A 15,752-nucleotide genomic window follows, 5' to 3' on the forward strand; every position below is an offset into this window, starting at 1 on the left:
ATACGATCAGTGATGAGGACACCCCATACGATCCATGGGGGGATGATGCCTCAGAATCCTCTTCAGATGACTCCAAGGACTTGCTCTCCAAGCTGTCTTCTCTGGAAGAGAGGCATAAATCCCCTCCCAAGGACTTGACATTTGGGTGCTTTGTGCGGGCCATTCTGGAAACCAACCCCTTCCAGCTCCAACTGTGGTGGATTCCAGGCACAAGATGCTGTTCTCGGTTGTTTTATTTACGCTTCCTGAGTTGCTAGTTTGTTGGCTGTCATCTCCCATCTGTGCATTTGACTTGGGTCATTAAACTGTAAGATGTTCAACACAAATTAAGTAAATATGTTGTCTTCTTTCTCTTCCCCACCATGTCTGCAGCAATCAGTTATTCCCAAAGTTCCAAAAGTCCAATTATTTCCAAAGTTTCCAAAGTCCCAATTATTACCAAAGTCGTCCTGAATGTGATCAAACAATAAATATGAGGGTTTAATCCACATCCCCTCAGAAAAGCAAAGCAATATGTAATGCAGAACATCTCTAAGCAGGTTTCCTGGCTACATGAAAGCATTTAGTAGAAGAGTTAAATCCCCTGCCCCCTACAAAAGCCTAAGATATGCATCAAATTGGAATACTGTATTGACCAGGCAGAAGTCAATACAAAATCAAGTTGTCCTGTCCTTTTTGGTGAATAACACTAACAGACTGGCAATACTATTTCTCAACTCCTTGATAATCCATAGGCACAACATTTCTTGTACCTGAGCACACATTTCCTCCCTAGTCTTTTCGGGGAAGTGATATGGCCTATGCCAAATAATCTGTCCTGGGATTGTTATAATTTCTAGAAATGTGCTTTGGCGGAACCTTTTGATTCAGCCTTCATTATCGGCCTGCCGCAGGAAATTTCTGTTTCCCGTGGTACGGGCCTATTTTTGTTCAGCAGCCCCGAATTTCGGGTTAGTGCGGGCTAACTCCCATTAGTGCGCGTTAACATTTCAATCTGTCGGCGATGCGGAGAGGCCCGACGAGCAGCAATAGACGTGGTGGTTGGACCAGGAACGCCAGGGACTGCAGCTGGGCCGGAGGCACCGGGGGAGGCCCGAGGATGGAGCTGACGGCCAAACGCCGCCAGCGAAAGGAACCAGGAGCTGGAGCCACCTCTGTAGCTGAATATATCCCCACCCTCCCCAAGTGATTGGCCATGCTGCAGGTCTGCCGCAGACAGCACGTGTAACAATATGTTGGTGAGTAAATAGGATTTTCTGGGAAACAGTGCTTAATACCACAAATTAATTTGTTAGAAGGTTCAAATATTACTGTGGGCTGGTAAATAGTTTGAGAGCTTGAATTAATCCGATATGAATTTTGTGTTTATATTTATGTGTGCTGGGAAATAAAGATTAAATTAATCCTGTGTATAAAGATATAGCAGAGCTAGCAGGAAGGTCAACAGTAATGATAAAGGGGATGAGAGGCTAGACAGCTAACAACTTCTTGAGATATTCTCCCATTTTAACAAAGTTTTCATGGTCAAGGATTCTCATTTTAAAATGAACCATCATCTCCAGTGCTCTAGTATTGAACCACACCATTTGGTGATCAACGAATCCCAGAAGATCATCTACTATGACATGAAAAACACTGTGTCCATTGGTATGCAAGAGGTCCGGTATTGCCTCCACCTATGTGTGTTCCATTACCAGAACCGTTATCCCTGCAGAGAATCCAGGATCTCCCTACTTCTAGAAGACACCACAGCTGGGACATCCCAATCAACACCTGACAGATTGAAATCAACTAGCAATAGCATCTCCGTTTTCATTGCAATTTCATGAATATCCTCCATTAAATCTTTCTCCATTTCTTCTGCTTGTGAAGGAAGTGTATATATCATGCCAATATAAATAGATGCTTCATTTTCTCTTTCCAGATTAACTCACAAAGCCTACTCCTTACCTTGTAAACCTAGCAATTCTATTGTTTTAATATTAGTGTAACCTCTGGGCTGATAGTCCTGGATAAGATCCCAGGACTCACACATCCAATGCAGTTTTAAATGTATGTTTTCCCATAATGTTAATACTATCTGAGTATCTACAATTCCCTGAACAGGGGAAAGGTTAATCTCCTAGACTCTGTGCATTGCATTAAGTAAAATCCCACTTTAAAGTTCTGCACTAATGATCTGTTAATTGAAGACAGCAGCAATAATCACACTGAAGACTGTTATAGTTTCCAACATAACTTTTGCTGCTGAATTTTGTAGTTGATGTAAAAGGTTCTTTACAGCTCGTATTATTCCCAGAAAAATATGTACAAGTTCCAAGGTTCTCCTTTTGATAAATTTGTGACCCTTATCTCTACTTTAACTTCTTCTGATGTTTCTTTTGATTGTCAGTTATCAAATTTAGCTATTCTCCTGTCTAATCAGGTGATAGGGGCAACTCCCTCCCAATGGATAGAACTATCTCTTTAATCAATTTGATATTCCATAGAAAATTCCCATTTTCTTTACTTCTCCTATAATTCTTCTCTCCTCGCATTCATCCTGCTGGTGGTACCTGAGGGTTATCTGTCTTACTTCTCTTCTCTCATAATCTCTTTGAGATGTTAGTAAGCCTCAAATTGGGACCATAAAGTCTCATTCTCTCCCATCTTAATTCTTCTTCCCACAGATGATTCCTATTCTGGTGATCCTCTTGAGTAGAACAAAAAGGGAAAATATCTGAGTCCCTGGATCCTGAGGTACTCAGCAAAAATCAAAAGGGGCACTCCAAACTCAAGTTCACTCCCCTTGGAGGATCTCTGGGCCTCCCAGCCTATAGGCTTGAACTCCAGACGATTAGATTGTTGGAGGTCCCTATTCCCCACCCTATATGAAAGAGAGAGCAGGAGAGGAAAGGAGAAAAGCCCACCAAACCTTTTCCCTTTATACTGCTCGATTTTTAGAATCCACAAATAAAAGAACCCCAAATATTTAAGGGAACAAACACACGTCTCTCAAAAGAACATTAAACAAATGTACAACCTGATTCATTCCCTTACAATGCTATCCAGTGGTTATTTCAGGCTACTACATGATAACTGTTTAACCTATATTCTAAGAAGCCAGAACAAGATGAGGACAGGGTCTCACCCACCCAAACAGTTTTGTACATTTCGACCCAAAAAAAAAAAAATGGATCAACTCAAGGGGGTTACCACATAAAGTAAATATCCACTGTAAAGTAAACTATTTATTGTGAAGGTACATGGATACATTTGGGTATTATTTAACTTTGATCTGCATCTCTTTCATAATATTTCCCCTTCTGTACGTCTGTTCATATATATATATATATTTATATGCTCTTGCAGCTTTCCCTGTAGGTATCCTGTGTGCCAGCTGATTTGTAGGCTTCAGTTTTATAATGTTGCAATAAGTATTATCACTTAGCAGGTTGTGATTGGATTGCTGTTGCTGGTCCCTGGGTGGCCTCCTCAAGGTTGGAGTTTTTTGCAACCAGCTCCTCCAGATGTGGGAGTTACTGTGGAAGTGAAGATGCTCTACATGCCTCAGACATGCTTCCTGATCCTCACAACCTTACAGGCCACCTGGCTCTCACATCTCTCCTCTGTGTTTGTGTTGCTGCACCTCCCTGCCAATGCTACTAACAGCAGTGTGAATTTGACTCCATATTCGTTGTACGGTAGCATTGACAGTGATCCTAAAGTGCTCCCAAGAGAGCCATGGCAAATGTGAGACCTCTTCTTCCTCTAAGACTCCACCTTTGTTTGGATGAAAGAGGGACATGTGGGTTATCTGGTCCTTTCTATATTTGGTTGATGGACCTTGGTCTGACCCAGTATGGCAAGTCTTATGGTTTTATGATTGCCTGAGGAGTTTGGAGTTCAAATGTTTTGTCAAATCCTAGGACCTGAAGGTTGACTGTGGATCTGGTTGCTGCAAGCAATAATCCATTCTTAAGAGGTCAAAATCCTGGAAAACTGCTCTGTATCCCCAGAGATAGTATTTTGGTTTGAAGCATCCAGCAAGAAAATGAGTGGTGCATATGTATGTAGCTCTTACAGTGTATGCTGTGTGCATCTTGTTAAGTGCTGAGATGTGATAATTCTTTCATGAAATCCAAGTGCTGTGATGAAGATCTATATGTTGAGTGTCAGAGCTTAGGTACAGCATAATGGTTCTTCTTCCTTCCCAACCCAATAACTCTTAAAGCCTCAAGCTTCAGAGTCTCTAATTAGGTTCACACTGTGCGGTGGCAGTTTGCATAGCAAATCAGTATTTGTTCATATGTTGAATTTTCCCTTCTTTTATACATCTAACCGTTCTACTGAAAGAAAGAAATTCATGCTTTTGCCTGGACTTTTTTAAATAGAGATGCTGAGCCCTCTTCCTGATATCCCCTCGTGCACTCTGATATTCTGATCCCTTCCCCTCTATCCCCATACCCTGAAAAAATGACCAATTGTTGGGCTGGGAGAAGGATATAGGCTTACCTCCTCCCACATCAGCATCTAGTTGTTGCGCCTGTCAGTCACAGATGGCTGCGACCTCTCATGCTCACCTCTTTTTTCCCTGCACCGTCAATCATTGGGAGAATGGCGGCCTCCGCCAACAAACGCCTACTTCCCCAGTGTCCCTGGGACAGCAAGGGCGCTGCCAACCTCCATCTTACTTCTGGCATCACTTAGGCACGCGTGCAAGGCCTCCTTATGAATATGTCATGGCGGAAACCTCGGGGGAGTCCCCTCCCGATGATGTCAGCACCGCTAGTGTACATATACTGACTGGCCCATTGCCAAGACGAGTTAGCAAGGAGTTCTCTCGCTTGTTAAATCCCATCTAACTTGGATCTTCTGCTCCAGACTCTCCTCCTGCCATTTGGACGCTCTAAGTACCCATTCCTCGGGCGTTTTTCCACGTCTTGGCTATCCGCTCCTCGGAGGGCCCTCCAGCCTGGGACATCCTGACTCGCTCCTCAGGTATCTCTGCTGGGACTTCCTTGTGTGAGTACATTCTCCACTTCTACCAGCTTACTGAAGATTCCACAGCATACCCCGTTCCTCGGGCCACTACCGTTCTTCAGCCTATCTACGCTACTCTATCTGTGCCTCAGGACTACACCACCTATACAAGGCCTACGGCCTGGTTTCTATATTACCAACCTCTGCCTCCTTGGCATCTATTGTACAGCTTCCTCGGCATACCCCGCGCTGTGGGCCACTACTGGATCAGCACTCAGAGGTATTACAGCATCTTGCAGGAATCCCCGGGTGTACCCCGCGCTGCGGGCCAGTACCGGACCTCTGTATCTACATATTCATCCTGACTACAGTATTTGCTCAAATACTGTGTTTATTACATATCCCGCTCCTCGGGTTATGTGCTGTCTTTTCTCCTTAATAAAGTCTGTCTCACAGCTGTGTTCTAAGTCGCTGAGACCATGCCCACCGATGGTGAGGCCCATGGGGCTCCTCCCATGGGCGGAGACATCTTTCACCTCAGCCCGGGGTTCACAATTCATCAAAACCATAACACTAGTGTTGGTCTGACAACAGCGTTACCAACTCAGAACTGGGAGATGATAAGCCTGCATCCGTCTTTGGACTTGGCAATGGGTCATTTTTTGTGTGCCTTGGAGTAAGGAAGGTTAGTTAGGAAATAATTTCAAAGCTAAGCAGCTAAAGTGTGCTGGGCAACTCTGCTTAGTCAAATAACAGCCCTAAATCTAGCTGATACTAGATTTAGAGACATTGTAGGTCCCTACAATCACAACCGTTTCTCTCTCTCCACCACCCCCACCCCAAAAGCTCCAGTGTTAGAACTCCCCTAAACCCTTCCTGATTTATTTTTAAAAAGCCACCAATAACTCTACTTTGCAAAGTAGAGTTATTGGTGAGGAGGGGCTCAGCATCTCTAGTTAAAAGAAAGTTCAGGTATCAAGGAAGGTCAGGCGGGTGCCTGGTGGCTCTATTATTTTTTGGAAACAACTGAGAGGGGTTATTGGAAGGAGAGCTAAGGAGCTCTAGTTTTTTTAAATTTGGGCAGGGGGCTTGGGGCGGGGGGGGGGGGAAGCACCATGGTTCTATTTTCTTGGGAGGAGGGGAATCATGATGGAAATCCAGTGGCAATTTTAACCAAGGTAGAAAGGGGATCAAGATGGCTTTTTAAAAATAAATCAGGAAGGGGTTAGGGGAGTTCTAACACTGGAGCTTTTGGGGTGGGGGGTGGTGGAGAGAGAGAAAAGGTTGTGATTGTAGGGACCTACAATGTCCATAAATCTAGTATCGGCTAGATTTAGGGCTGTTATTTGACTAAGCAGAGTTGCCCAGCACACTTTAGCTGCTTAGCTTTGAATATAATGCTAACTGGTTAAATTCAAATGCCCGTTCCTGCAGTGCCTCCCACCCAGCCTCTCTTTTGAATATCTGAATTCATGTGGCCTGTGATTATGAGCTGGGCAAACCTAGTTGGTCAGCAGTATTTTTGATTGGTTAGATTTGTCAGGCTAGAACACATCTACCCCATAATGAATCAGGCCATATATCTGGACTGAACCAGTGTAAATATATCATTCTGTTTTCTACTTTCTATACTATATGCTGGGATTTAGGTGCATCCAAATAAATAAAACAGAGAAAGGGGCAGTAAGGGAGCAATGAGACTTTGATCCTAGGCATGCTTCTGTTTGTCTGCCTCTCAGCCTTCCTTCTGACTCTCGTGTGAGTGAAACTTTTGCGACTTTCACTCTTTATAATGTGCCAGTTCAGTAATATTATTGAAGTCTGCAATGGTGAAATGCCTTTGTTTGGAAGATGGCTGTCTTACTATGCCGTTATTAGCCTTGCAATTAGGGGTGGATTGAAAGGTTTGTATGTGCTGAACACAAAAGACCTCTATGGTAGTTCACAGCATACGTCTTTAGATTTTGCCTGCTCTCTTCATTAGCAGCTTCTAGCAGCCCATAAATAGTGCGGTCACATTCATGGCCCTCCACACGCTCATCAAAGAAGCACTGTCTGCTCAGTAGATTGCTTCTCTGCCTGTTTCCGTAACAGCACATTTTGTCACTAGCTTGCTGCTCTAAAGGAAGCTGAAACCTCTTCTTGTGCCCTAGTTCAGCATGAAGTGTTACTGAAGCAGGACCAGTTCATGCCCAGCCATCTGGGAAGGTCTGTTCTCTAAGAAATGGCTGGGAGCGGGGTGGGGGCTGGATTTCTGCCCCCCTTACCATTTCTGGGGCAGTAGGAAACAACAAAATGCTGTATTTTACCCCAGATGAATTTATGAGCTGGGGCGCCTCTTTTGAATAATTGAGATAAATGGATAAACCGTGCTGTTGATTTTTTGATGCATGGCTTACAGGAAATTGTGAGGGAGGTCACAGAGCTGCATATCACAAAATGCCGCTTGTTGCTATATCCGTAAATGACATTCTAAGTGCTCATTTTTTGAAACATTCTTCTTTTCATATTCCAGGTTTGTGTGTGTGTGTGTGTGTGTGTGTGTGTGTGTGTGTGTGTATGTGTTGATGTGGGGGAGGGAAGCAATGAGACTCTATCATGATTTTTATAAAACTGCGCTAATAGACAACTAGTCTAAAAAGTTTCAGGAATGGGATTTAATTAATGCAATTTAATTAACATACTTACATTCTGCCTCCCAAAGGCTGATAGCCCTTCAAAAGCAGATAAAAACATTAAATAAATATAACAGAATTATGTAATAACTACATCAATCCATAAAATACATGCAAAACATAAATAAAAAATAACCATAGTAAAAACAGCCTCCAAAATAGATGAGAATTTGAAAAATAACAATTCCCTCCACCTATCCCTCCCTTAACACAGAAGTCATCACTTCCCCTAACATAATAAGTAAACAGATATGTAGTTTAATTATTAGAAAACCAGGTTTCCAACTAATGTTGGAAAAGCATGTTATGAGGGGCTTTCCTCAATAGATCCCATCCCATCAAGTATCTAACATCATTTTAATATATTATTTTGTTGCAAATTTGGAAATCTTTAAATTAATTATCAATAAAGGAAACATGAAACAAAAAAGCCATCTCTTAATGGTTCAGATGCACTAAGAAAGTAAGAAGTTTCTCTCATTTTGCATCTATATGAAACATGCTGAATTCATCTGGCTGAATGTGTCATCACAGGCAACTCAAGTCTGATAAATTGCTACATCTTACTTCTGACCTCTTAATACCTACATTTATATGTATTTTGTAAGACTAGTAATCCATCAAAAATTAGAATTTAATTTCCTTTAGAACTTAATAGGTCACTTTTTTGGATGCTTTTCAGTGCTTCAAAACAGAAATTATATCGGTTATAATGCCCCACAGCCACCACCACCACAATGGCCTTTTATGGACCCTACTATTTGTAGGAATATTAGCTGTGTATTTTGGCAATATGCATTGGAAATGGACTGGCAAACACTGCTATGATGTGCAGTCAGTATGTGGTAGCATGAATAGGGTGAATCAACCCTTTAATTTTGACGCTTGCTCTCAGAGGTTTGAAAGGTTAACACTTTTGTGGTTTTCTTTGTTTTATATAATGTATATTATAAACTGTTTTCAAATGAAAAAAAAAATGTTGTTTTTCTGCCATATTGAAATGCCTGTGGAATTAGAAACTGAAATAACTAGGACTTTAGGTCCTCCTTTTGCTTTTCTGGACAGTGAATCTGCAAAGCAAATCATATACATTTTGTAATGTTTCAGAAGCAGAATTGACGAATATTGATATTAAATCTGTTTCCGTTAAAGATTATGAGGTTGATTCCCCCAGTTTTAGGACATAAACTGAGCCATGGTGAATAATTATTCAGGGATCCAGTGCTTGAGCAGAGACTGCCCGGGAGGCTGAATAGCATTGAATTGGATGTAAAGAGGCATATGGACTCAATCCAGCTTCCAGCCCAGACTACCCTGTCAGTTCTACCCAGCCAGAACTAAATGAGTCTACTTTTCAGGGCACATACATATGCGTGTCCACCAGAGCTGTGGCCAGACAATGTGGCGTCTATGGCCAAGTAAAAAACTGCCCCCCTCACCCATTACACAACACATGACACCACGAGTTGGGAGATTCTGTTAAATGTTTGTATGCAATGCCCATGAGTGACTGGTGCAAGGGTATTAGGCACCCTGGCAAAACCATACAACATTGTACCCCCCATACCCCATCACACTTTTCCTCACACACAATTAAAATGTATGTATTTAGAAAGCAGACTTTACATGAAAAAGGACATTCAAAACATAGTCTTCTGAGGTAAAAATCATTTACAATATGTATATTATATTTACCTGCACCCTTTGTGATGCTAACCTGAAAACTGAAAAAAAAATGCAAGACACATTTGGAACCATTATGGTATTAGGCTTACTGTAATGCATCTTGGGCATGGACATGAACCTCAGAGAGCCACGAGAAAACAGAATTACAATGTAAAAAATGTCTATATCAAAACAACACTAACTGCCTGAACTCAAACAGCAACAATCCTACCTATGAAACTTAACACTGCAAATATTTCACCAGGCCTAAAACACCAGTACACCACCTGTTAGGAGAACAAGCCTAGTTGCTGTAAATCTCTACATAGAAACTATACCCTTTGGAATACTTCACTTCAGTCACACATGCAAAATACAGATAGACTCTCAAATGCAGAATAAAAAGACCGTATAGTATAAATAGAAATGTACAGCCAAAAACTGAACTGGAAACTGCAACAAACCAAATTCTGTATGCACTGCAACAATGGAAAAACAGAAGCATTATCATTCCTCAGAAAAAAATAAAATTAGTAACATAATACCAATAAAAAGAATAATTGAAAACTAATGAATAGAAAAACATTCAATAATTAAAAACTCATACAAATTTTCTAAACACTAATAAAATATTTTAAAACAGACATATCAAATAACATCCAACAATTAAAGCTAATGATTTTAAACAATCCCCCATTATCCATACCCAGGAACTTTTAATTTCTAGATGCCCTGAAATTGTCATGGATTTAGCAGACAGAGAGGAAGTGCTGTGCACACACATGCTCATTCTCACACACACACATATGCTCTTTCTCTCTCACACACACACACACATGCACTCTCTCACATACATACACATAAGCTATCGCTCACTCTCACATACGCACATGCTCTCGCTCTCTCTCATACACATATACTTTCTCTCACTCATGTTCATACATGTTCTCTCTCTCCCACACTCATACTCACATGTTCTCTCTCTCCCACACACGTGCTCTCTCACTTTCATTTATACACATGTTCTCTCTCTCCCATACATATGCCCACATGTTCTCTCACTGTCTCCCACACACATGCTATCTCTCTCTCACTCTCCCACACACATACAAATGTACTCTCTGTCTCCTACACAAATGCTGTCTTTCTCTCTCTCCTATATATACACATGCTCTCTCTGTCACTCCCTCCTTGCAGCAGGCAACATCAGTCTCCTTCTTCAGCTCCCGTGGCCAAGGGAATGACTTCCATTCATGGGGCCGACCCAGCTCTGGTCTTGGACTCCTTCCAGCAGGGCAGGGCTTGCTCCTGCTCTTCCGAAGCAGTGCAGCCCCACTGAAATTGGCAGCATGGTCAGCAGGGCCTTACTAAGTGGAAAGCAGGTCCATCAGAATCAGTAGCATGGCCAGCAGGACCATGCTGCTTTTCCACGTACTAAGACCTTGCTGACCAAGCTGTCAATTTCAGTGGGGCCACGTTGTTTTTTCTCTTACTGAGGCCCCAGATGGTGGTGCTTTGGTGCCTTTAGGTAGCGGCGCCTATGGCGGTAGCACATTGTCCATAGGTATACTACAGCTCTGGTGTCCAGCCCACATACATGTATGTATCTGACAAGAAAATGTTTTTCAATATAAGAGGGGAAACTGTAAATTATTCAATATAAGAGGGGAAACTGTAAATTATTATTAAGAGGGGAAACTGTAAATTATTAATCAATTATTAAAATATTGGGATTCGGTATCAGAGTATTCAGTGCTGCAATCTCCTGGGCTCTTGCCTGCAAAGGGCTACAACCCATCTCATCTACACGCACTTATTGTAATGTCATTTACTTCATACCGTTTGATATGTTTTTTTACTTTTCTTTCGTGAGTGAGATCTATTCTAAATATTACCCTTTAAAATACCCTTAAGTGGATTTCTCAAAGTTTTGATACAACTTATCTCTTTCTTTGATATTGTTTCTGATGTCACCGTCTACGATGCTGCTTCTCACGAAAGAAAAGTAAAAAAAAGCATATCAAACAGGATGAAGTAAATGACGTTAAAATAAGTGCATGTAGATGAGATGGGTTGTATCCCTTTGCGGGCAAGAGCCCAGGAGATTGCAGCACAGAATACTCTGATACCGAATCCCGATATTTTAATAATTGATTAATAATTTAATACTGTATTTTACAGTTTCCCTCATATGTTGAAAATAGTTTTTGGTAATTGCAATTTGAGAGGTATTGCCATTGGATTTTTGCAGATTATTGTTAATTCTGACAATAAACCACCGTGACAGAGTCCTCCTGACCCCTCTAACATGTTTTGAAATTTGTTCTGGATATGTCACCAAACAAAAATGTTATTAGGGACACACAGTCATAGCAATCTCATAAGTTTTCTTTTCCTTTGGAAAATAAGAAAATACAAGAATTACATGCCAGATATTACCACTGGTGAGTTTGGAAGGCAGCAAGCATGATGTGATGCAGTCTTTGCAAACAAATATGTATGCAGTCCTCATCTCTACTATCACTGTAAGAAATGTAAAGCTGTCCCGACTGTAATAACCTGCCCTTCTGAAATGGCAAAAACACAACTTTGTATTATTCTGAGGAAGCTACTCCACTTTTACAATGCTATGGATAGCTGACAGCTCACATAGTCTTAAACCATGTCAAAGGAGCATCAGAAAAATAAGAGAAAGGTGAAAAGGTGTTCTATGTAACTCTGCCCTAGGGTACTTACTTAGAAATCTCCTGGAAAGAACAACAAAGCACTATTACAGCAGGCCAGCAACACAGACATTCTTAATATCTAAAATAGGGGTATGCAGTCTAACATTTTCTGTTTGTGTCATTTCAGTTTTGGGAGAGAGTGCTTGTTTCATTTTATTTTGCATCATTATGTTTTTTTAGCATGCTTTAGATTTAGCATGTACTAAAATCTATCTAAAATCCAACTTTCAAAACTGTATTTGGTACATCATTTGCACGTGTATGTTAATATGATATTTATGCTGTTATTTTATAAACTATATGGCAGGAGCAGCACAGTTTATAAAATATTATGTATTACTGCCTCCACTTTACATATATACACACATATATCTGTAACAATTTATATTTATTTATTTATAAATAGATAAAATATCTGTAACACATGAACATGCATACTGTTTCTAACCATTTAAAAAATACACACATATATTTTATGTGCATAATAATTGTAACAATTCTCATGTAATAACCCAGAATTAAATGCAGAGGCAGGTATTTTTAAAATATGCACATACTGGGGCGAATTTTCAAAGGGTTACGCGTGTATATTACGCTCGTAACCCCGAAAACCCCGCTCTTGTGTGCGCCGAGCCTATTTTGCCTAGGCCCGGCAACAAGCACAAACCCCGGGATGCGCGTTATGTCCCGGGGCTTGAAAAAATGGGCGGGGAGTGGGCGGGCTGGGGGCGGGACTGAGGCCTCCGGCACAGTGGTCATGATAGCGCGCGCAACCTACTCCTGCCCAGACGCAGGCGCAACTTCGCCAACAAAGGTCAGTGTTGCGTCTATCGCTGCTTGATGCCCTCACTCCACCCTCTTTACCTCTGTAGCGACTCCCTCCGAGTCTGATGGATGGTTAGCTGCTGCGGCGTCTTCTTGCCGTCTCCCTCCGGCATCCCCGGACCGGCTCAATGCTGCGGATCCGCCATGTTGCCTGATGACATAGGGCATACGTGCGCTCCGATTGATGTACCAGCAAGGGCGCGAACCTCAGGGGTGTCCCCCTGAGATGACATCATCCGCTTCCAATATAAAAGGTCTCCGTATTCACTAACGAATTGAGTTAGCAAGGAGAAAGTCTTCGCTTCAAGCGGGGATTGACTTGGACTCACTTGTCTCTCTACGCTACGCTGCCTTCTCGGACTTACCAGGGGTATCCGCTCCTCGGGGGCCTCGCTCTCTTTTCTTTATCTCAGATTGCAGATAGGAACCGGTTCTCGCTCCTCGAGGGCCTATGTTCTCTACTGCCTGGAAGCTATCGCAGATACAGACATTTGTGAGTTACCATCGCTCTCTCAGAGCTTTCCCTGGAACCAGGTACTCGCTCCTCGAGGGCCTAACCCTTTCCAGCTACTGAGCTTCCTTGAGACCTTATGTGAGTTTTGTCATCTAGTTCTGGTTATGAGCACAGCATATCCTGTCTACTCACTGACTATAATTTCTCTACAGCTCAGCAACCCTGGGATCGCGGTTCCAGTACCTGACGGACTTCAGCCCTGCCGGGCATATCAGCTCACTACTGCCACCTCTAGTGGTTCTACTAACCTGTCTAATAAAAGAATTATCTATGTCTGTCCCTATACCCAAGCCTAGCTGGTGGCCCCTCTCAGGATATCCTCCTGGGGGCGTAGTCATCTGCCATCGGCCCAAGAATCCACCTATCTACATTTCTCTACAGCTGAGTGCCCTCTCCAAGCACTCCGCTGGTAACAGATTGTTACTCCTTCCCCATCAGAAGTCTTCAGCAACAGATTCTTAACAGATTGCTAGCTCCGCAGTCTAACCCTAACAGATTGTTAACTACTCCCTCTACAGGAGCTGAGCATACAGATTGCTAACTCCTCCTCCAACAGGAGTATCCAGCAACCGTTCCATAACAGATTGCTAACTCCTCCTTCCACAGGAGCAGTTCCATAGCAGATTGCTAACTCCTCCTTCCACAGGAGCCGATTCCTAACAGTCAGGGGGGGGGTTTAGATAGGGCTGGGGAGCGGGTTAGATAGGGGAAGGGAGGAAAAGGTGGGGGGGGGGGAGCAGAGGGAACAGGGAAAGCCTTCGGGACTCCCCTAGGGCTTGGCGCGCAAGGTGCACAAGTGTGCACCCCCTTGTGCGCTCCAACCCCGGATTTTATAACATGCGCGTGGCTACGCGCGCATCTTATAAAATTGGGCGTAGATTTGTGCGCACCGGGTTGCGCACTCAAATCTACACCCGCGCGTAAGTTTAAAAATCTGGACCACTCTGCTTAATTGTATATGTATTTGGAATCACCGGTTCACCAATATTTCTAGCAGTTCACTGAAACTTCCACCTAAAATCTCCAGCACATCACCCTGAAATTCTATAGGTTCATCCAGATCTCCCACCCAAAAACTGCAGATAAAAGACAAGTCCAATTTTCAATTGTGTGAGTCAGGAGGTGTTAAAGTGTCCCAACAAGTTTGGTAATGTATGCGCATATAGGGGTAGATTTTAAAACCCCTGCGCGCGTGCGCCGGCGCGCCTATTTTGCTTAGGCTGCTGGCGCGCGCAAAGCCCCGGGACGCGCGTAAGTCCCAGGGCTTCCTAAAAGGGGCATGTCTGGGACGTGTCCGGGGGCAGGGGGAGGTCCGGGGTGGGTCCGGGGGCATGGCGGCGGTTTGGGGGCGAGCCGGGAGGGTGGTCCCGAGTCCCCCGGCACTGCGGCCTCTGCCGGGGGATGCCTGTGCCGGGGGATGCCGGGGCGGCGCGCACAAGTTACGCCTACTTCAAGCAGGCGTAACTTGCCCAACAAAGGTAGGGGGGGGTTTAGGTAGGGCTGGGTGGGGGGTGGGGTAGATAGGGGAAGGGAGGGGAAGGTGGGGGGACACGGAAGGAAAGTTCCCTCCGAGGCCGCTCCGAAATCGGAGCGGCCTCGGAGGGAATGGAGGCAGGCTGCGCGGCTTGGCACGCGCAGGCTGTTGATTTTGCACAGCCTTGCGCGTGCCGACCCTGGATTTTATAAGATACACGCGGCTATGCGCGTATCTTATAAAATCTGGTGTACTTTTGTTCGCGCGCGTGTATTTTTTGAAGATCTACCTCAGCATGCTTACAAAACAGCAACTTATGTATGCAGTTCAAAATGCGGTCCTGGAATACCTCTCAACCACCCACGCATTTCCATAAGCAGGGAGGTAAGAAGGCAGGCCCAGAAGGGAACAGAGAGGCCCCAGGGAGGAGAAGGAAGTTGTGCATACGCCAAAACCCCTTATCTTTAATAGCTCAACTTTTATTTTCAAGACTGCTGAAGTAACAAGCCCGTTTTCTGCTTGTTTTGTGCAAATAATAAACGTTTTTGTGAAGAAACAGCCGGAGTCTAGGCTCCTCTGTCCTCTGATATGTTCTCCAAGCTGTAGCCCGCTCCTATGGCTTTATAGCTGTCACCCCTAGAGAGGCTTTGTTCACCACCTGGGCTATGCAGGTATACGCTCCCCCCATTTGGGGAATCCATCCCGGGACTGGGTGAACCTTTGTCAAATCTCAGCCCGAGTACTCCTTACTTTATAGCTACCATTAAAAGTGGGGCTACAAAGAGAATTAGCTTATGTTTCTAATTAATGTCATTGATATTTTACTTTATATCTCCCAGTCGGTAACTTCTATTCTGAATCTCTTTAATGTCATTGAGACCCTGGTCCCAAAGTGGTCAACCTTAATCTTT

At 43.4% G+C, this 15,752-nt stretch overlaps 1 protein-coding gene across 1 annotated transcript in view; it reads left to right on the forward strand.

Moving 5' to 3' along the window:
- SUGCT (succinyl-CoA:glutarate-CoA transferase) overlaps positions 1-15,752 on the forward strand; it is a 1,474,461-nt gene that overhangs the window by 1,170,673 nt on the left and 288,036 nt on the right. The gene's annotated exons all lie outside the window — the stretch shown is intronic.

This window comes from Rhinatrema bivittatum, chromosome 2, assembly GCF_901001135.1.
Source record: "Rhinatrema bivittatum chromosome 2, aRhiBiv1.1, whole genome shotgun sequence".
Lineage (NCBI taxonomy): Eukaryota > Metazoa > Chordata > Amphibia > Gymnophiona > Rhinatrematidae > Rhinatrema > Rhinatrema bivittatum.